The following is a 6,965-nucleotide window of genomic DNA, read 5'->3' on the forward strand; positions in this document are numbered from 1 at the left end:
CGTGACCCACAAAGTTGGATTGCTGTCATGAACTGGAAATGGGGCGATGTCAATGCAATTTCCTCTGTGGAGCGAGTATCATGCTCACACATCCTGGACAAATTTGACTCATTATTTCAACCCGGCATTTACAATTTCATGGGGGCGAAGGTAGTGATTCACATAAACCCGGACGCCAGGCCAGTACACCACAAGGTCAGGGCTGTGCCGTACGTTATTCGAGAAAAGATAGAAGGCGAATTGGACCGCCTGCTGAGAGAAGGCATCATCTCGCCAGTCGAATTCAGTGACTGAGCGAGCCCGATTGTGCCGGTTCTCAAGGTGCATGGGTCGGTCAAGATATGTGTTGATTACAAGGCCACCATCAATCGGGTGTCACTCCAAGACCAGTACCCGCGACCGAGAGGAGGAACTCTTTGCGACGCTATCCGGTGGCAAACTTTTTTCAAAATTAGACCTGACCTCAGCTAACATGACCCAGGAGCTGGCGAGTGAGTCGAAGAAGCTGACCACCATCACGACACACAAGGGGTTGTTTGAGTACAACAGATGTTCGTTCGGGATTCGCTCGGTTGCCGAGATCTTCCAATGAAATATGGAAAGCCTCCTCAAGTCGATTCCAGGGACGGCGGTTTTTCAGGACGACATCCTCATCACTGGTTACGATACTGAAGAACACCTCCACAACCTGGAGGAGGTGCTACGCAGACTGGACCGGATAGGGCTGCGACTGAAAAAGGCGAAGTGCGTCTTCCTTGCTCTAGAGGTAGAATTCCTGGGGAGGAGGGTAGCAGCAGATGGGATCAGCCCTACTGCCTCCAAAACGTAAGCGATCCAGAGAGCAGCCAGACCCCGTAACACAACGGAGCTGCATCCGTTCCTGGGGCTCCTGAACTATTTTGGTAACTTTCTTCCCAAATTGAGCACGCTGCTAGAGCCGCTACATGTGCTTCTATGCAAAGGTCGCGAATGTGTCTGGGGGGGAAAGCCAGGAAGGGGCTTTTAATAGAACACGCAATTTGTTATGTTCCAACACTATGTTAACGCTTTATGACCCATGTAAGAAACTTGTGTTAACGTGCGATGCGTCGTCCGATGGTATCGGGTGTGAGTTGCAGCATGTCGTTGCCAAGGGTCAGTTACAGCCGTTAGCTTAGGCCTCCAGAAGTCTGTCCCAGGCAGAAAGGGGCTCCGGGATGGTAGAAAAGTAGGTGCTCGCAAGTGTATATGCGGCAAAGAAAATGCACCAGTACCCGTTTGGCAGGAAATTTGTGCTGGTGACAGACCACAATCCCCGAACGTCCTTTTTGGCCTACAACAAGGCCATAAATGCAAACGCATCGGCCCGCATGCAGAGGTGGGCACTCATGTTAGCCGCCTATGACTACACAATTCGGCACAGACCGGGCACCGAAAACGGCGGCGATGCACTCAGCAGGCTCCCACTAGCCACCACTGAGGGGGCTACCGAGCATGGTGCTGAGATGGTCATGGCTGTTGAAGCTTTCAGAAGGCTCACCCGTGACAGCACGTCAGATTAAAGTCTGAACAAATAGAGACCCGCTATTGTCTCTAGTCAAGAAATGTGTCCTGAATGGGGACTGGGCAGCCAAGTACAAGGCATGTCCTGAGCAAGTTAAGCTATTTCACAGGCGCAGGGATGAACTCTCGATTCAGGCCGATTGCCTAATGTGGGGAAACCGCGTAGAAACCAGATGGGCAGAGAGGTGTTCATACGAGAACTCCACAATGAGCTCCCAGGCATTGTCATGAGGAAGGCAATTGCCAAGTCAAACATTTGGTGTCCAGGGATAGACGCAGATCTGGAACTTTGTGTTCGCAGGTGCAGCACGTTTGTCCAGCTGGGTAATGCGCCCAGGGAAGCCCCCCTTAGCCCCTGGTCCTGGCCCACCAAACCTTGGGCACGCATCCATGAGGACTACGCAAGTCCTTTCAATAATGTTTTTGGTTGTAGTAGACGCCTACTCCATAAGAAACATAAGAAACATAAGAATTAGGAACAAGAGTAGGTCATCTAGCCCCTCGAGCCTGCTCCACCATTCAACAAGACCATGGCTGATCCGGCCGTGGACTCAGCTCCACTTACCCGCCCGCTTCCCGCAACCCTTAATTCCCTTAGTGGTAAAAAATCTATCTATCTGTGACTTGAATACATTCAATGAGCTCGCCTCAACTGCTTCATTGGGCAGATAATTCCACAGATTCAAAACCCTCTGGGAGAAGAAATTCCTTCTCAACTCGGTTTTAAATTGGCACCCTCGTTCTTTGAGGCTATGCCTCCTAGTTATCGTCTCCCCGACCAGTGGAAACAACCTCTCTGCCTCGATCTTGTCTATCCCTTTCATTATTTTAAATGTTTCTATGAGATCACCCTCATCCTTCTGAACTCCAACGAGTAAAGACCCAGTCTACACAATCTATCATCATAAGGTAACCCCCTCATCTGCGGAATCAGCCGAGTGAATCGTCTCTGTATCTCCTCCAAAGCCAGTATATCCTTCCTTAAGTAAGGTGACCAGAACTGCACGCAGTACTCCAGGTGCGGCCTCACCAATACCCTATACAGTTGCAGCAGGTCCTCCCTGCTTTTGTACTCCATCCCTCTCGCAATGAAGGCGAACATTCCATTCATCTTCCTGATTACCTGCTGCACCTGCAAACTAACTTTTTGGGTTTCATGCACAAGGACCCCCAGGTCCCTCTGCACCGCAGCATGTTGTAATTTCTCCCCATTCAAATAATATTCCCTTTTACTGTTTTTTTTCCCAAGATGGATGACCTCACACTTTCCCGCATTGTATTCCATCTGCCAAACCTTAGCCCATTCGCTTAACCTATCCAAATCTCTTTGCAGCCTCTCTGTTTCCACTCCACAACCAGCTTTCCCACTAATCTTTGTGTCATCTATACATTTTGTTACACCACACTCTGACCCCTCTTCCAGGTCATCTATGTATATTGCAAACAGTTGTGGTCCTAGCACCGATCCCTGTGGCACACCACTAACCACCGATTCCCAACCTGAAAAGCACCCATTTATCCCGACTCTCTGCTTTCTGTTCGCCAGCCAATTCTCGAACCATGCTAATACATATCCTCTGATTCCGCGTACCTCTATCTTCAGAAGTAACCTTTTGTGTGGTACCTTATCGAATGCCTTTTGGAAATCTAAATACACCACATCCATCGGTACACCTCTATCCACCATGCACGTTATATCCTCAAAGAATTCCAGTAAATTAGTTAAACATGATTTCCCCTTCATGAATCCATGCTGTCTCTGCTTGATTGCACTAAGCCTATCTAGATGTCCCGCTATTTGTTCCTTCATGAGAGTTTCAAGCATTTTCCCCACTACAGATGTTAAACTAACCGGCCTATAGTTACCTGCCTTTTGTCTGCCCCCTTTTTTAAACAGAGGCGTTACATTATGTGCTTTCCAATCCGCTGGTACCTCCCCAGAGTCCAGAAGATTTTGGAAGATTATAACGAATGCATCTGCTATAACTTCCGCCACCTCTTTTAATACCCTGGGATGCATTTCTTCAGGACCAGGTGACTTGTCTACCTTGAGTCCCATTAGCCTGTCCAGCACTACCCGCCTTGTGATAGTGATTGTCTCAAGCTCCTCCCTTCTCACATTCCTGTGAGCAGCAATTTCTGGCATGGTTTTTATGTCTTACACTGTGAAGACCGACGCAAAATAATTGTTTAAGATCTTAGCCATTTACTCATTTCCCATTATTAAATCCCCCTTCTCATCTTCTGAGTGACCGACATTTACTTTAGTCACTCTTTCCCGTTTTATGTATCGGTGAAAGCTTTTACTACCTGTTTTTATGTTTTGCGCAAGTTTAATTTCGTAATCTATCTTTCCTTTCTTTATTGCTTTCTTAGTCATTGTTTGCTGTCGTTTAAAATGTTCCCAATCTTCTAGTTTCCCACTAATCTTGGCAACCTTATAAGCATTGGTTTTTAATTTGATACTCTCCTTTATTTCCTTGGTTATCCACGGCAGGTTATCCCTTCTTTTACTGCCCTTCTTTTTCACGAATATATTTTTGTTGTGCACTGTGAAAGAGCTCCTTAAAAGTCCTCTCCTGTTCCTCAACTGTGCCACCCTTTAGTCTGTGTTCCCAGTCTACATTATCGAACTCTGTCCTCATCTCACTGTAGCCCCCTTTGTTTAAGCATAGTACGCTCGTTTGAGACATTACTTCCTCACCCTCAATCTATATTACAAATTCAACCATACTGTGATCACTCATTCCGAGAGGATCTTATACGAGGTGATCGTTTATTATTCCTGTCTCATTGCACAGGACCAAATCTAAGATAGCTTGCTCCCTTGTAAGTTCTGTAACGTATTGTTCGAAGAAACAGTCCCGTATGCATTCTATAAATTCCTCCTCCAGGCTACCCCGTGCGATTTGATTTGACCAATCGATATGTTGGTTAAAATCCCCCATGATTATTGCCGTTCCTTTTTCACATGCCTCCATTATTCCCTTGATTATTGCCCACCCCACCGTCAAGTTATTATTTGGGAGCCTATAAACTACGCCCACCAGTGACTTTTTCCCCTTACTATCTCTAATCTCCACCCACAATGCTTCAAAATGTTGACATTAGAGCCAATATCATCTCTCACAAATGCCCTGATATCATCCTTTATTAACAGAGCTACCCCACCTCCTTTCCCTTCTTGTCTATCTTTCAGAATTGTCAGCTACCAATGTATGTTTAATTCCCAGTCTTCGCCACCCTGCAACCACGTTTCTGTAATGGCCACCAGATCACACCCATTTGTCATGATTTCTGCCGTCAACTCATTTACTTTAAATTTGAATGCTGCGTTCGTTTTGGTAGAGTGTTTAACACTAGTTTTTAAACCACGATTTTTAGTTTTGACCCCTCCTGCAGCCCCTTTATATTCATACATATTGTCCCTTCCTATTACCTTGTGGTTTACACTTACCCCAGTGCTACTCTGCTCTGTTGCCTCCTGCCTTTTGCATTCTTTCTTGGGGTCCTGTTTATCTGCGCTCTCACCCACTCTAACTAGCTCAGAGCCCTCTCCTACGTTCTGAATACTCCTCGCATTGAGGCACCGAGCTTTCAGGCTTGCCTTTTTATGACACTTTGACCCGTTAGAATTTTGCTGTACAGTGGCCCTTTTTGGTTTTTGCCTTGGGTTTCTATGCCCTCCACTTTTACTCATCCCCTTTCTGTCTTTTGTTTCTGTCTCCATTTAGTTTCCCTCTGTCTCTCTGCTTTCGTTCCCATCCCCCTGCCATATTAGTTTAACTCCTCACCAACAGCACTAGCAAACACTCCCCCAAAACATTGGTTCCGGACCTGCCCAGGTGCAGCCCGTCTGGTTTGTACTGGTCCCACCTCCACCAGAACCGGTTCCAATGCCCCAGGAATTTGAATCCCTCCTTGCTGCACCACTGCTCAAGCCACGTAATCATCTGAGCTATCCTGCGATTCCTTCTCTGACAAGCACGTGGCATTGGTAGCAATCCCGAGATTACTACTTTTGAGGTCCAACTTGTTAATTTAGCTCCTAGCTCCGTAAATTCATCTCGTAGGACCTCATCCCTTTTTTTACCTAAATCTTTGGTACCAATGTGCACCACTACAACTGGCTGTTCACCTTCCCTTTTCAGAATGTTCTGCACCCGCTCCGAAACATCCTTGACCCTTGCACCAGTGAGACAAAATACCATCCTGGAGTCTCGGTAGCGGCCGCAGAAACGCCTATCTATTCCCCTTACAATCAAATCCCCGATCACTACCGCTGTCCCAATCTTTTTCCTGCCCTCCTGTGCAGCAGAGCCAGCCACGGTGCCATGAACTTGGCTGCTGCTGCTTTCCGCTGATGAGTCATCCCCCTCGACATTACTCAATGTGAGGCCAACGTGACATCCGATACACTGCAGCCCATCAAAGGGCGAGAAACCACTGAATATAAAGGATGAGCTGACAAATATCAGGGGCAGTGCAGTCTGGTCAATGTCAAACCCTCCTTTCTTATTCAGCAGTGGCATGAACGGTAGTCAGACGCCACAAAATTTAATTAAAGACACAAATACAAGCAACACTTGCAAATTTTTTCAGTGTAAAATTCTCTCATTTCATTTGAAATGTTACTGCGTTGAATCTGAAAATACGCACGTTGGGATTTTATCTTCAGTACTGATTGTATTTTGTGTGCATGGTAGGAATAACCGGTGCTGTTAAATTTGACAAAAGTTGCCCCTTTTCGTGGTGTCATCGGCAATGAAGATTTTGAACCAGAAAGCTATAATACAGTGAATAAATTGGGATATGGTTTTCCAGTTAAGATGCAAAGCACAGGACAAATGATTGAAGTATGGACTGTCCCTGAGTTAGCATTTGTTTGATAGTGCAAAAGAAGCTGAAGGGTTAATTAATGATGGTTTCCCGTGAAAGCAAGAGAAAAGTTGAAGAACAAACCATACGGTGCCTGTCACGTGAGCGCTGCTTGTGATACCTGGTGGGAATGGGCGGGGATTTCAAAGCCCCTTGTATTGCAGAACCTTCCCCACCGTGCCACGACACCAATTTTAATTGCGTCCCTCAGCACGTAATCCTGGATCTTGGATTGCGCCAGTCTGCAACACGCAGACGTGGACATCTCCTTGCTCTGGAAGACCAGCAAATTTCGGCAAGATCAAAGAGCGTCTTTGACCGAGTTGATGGCCCTCCAGCAGCAGATGATGTCTGTCTCGGTGTGTGTCCCTGGGAACAGCCCACAGAGCACAGAGTCCTGTGTTACGGAGCTGCTCGGGATGAACCTCGACACGACCACTGCTTCGCTTTGCAAACTAATTTCCCTGATGGTCTCGTGGTTAGGATTTGACGCTCTCACCGCCGCTGCCCTGGTTCGATTCCCGTTCAGGGAAATTGTGCTTTTA

Source organism: Pristiophorus japonicus, chromosome 25, assembly GCF_044704955.1.
Source record: "Pristiophorus japonicus isolate sPriJap1 chromosome 25, sPriJap1.hap1, whole genome shotgun sequence".
Taxonomy (NCBI): domain Eukaryota; kingdom Metazoa; phylum Chordata; class Chondrichthyes; family Pristiophoridae; genus Pristiophorus; species Pristiophorus japonicus.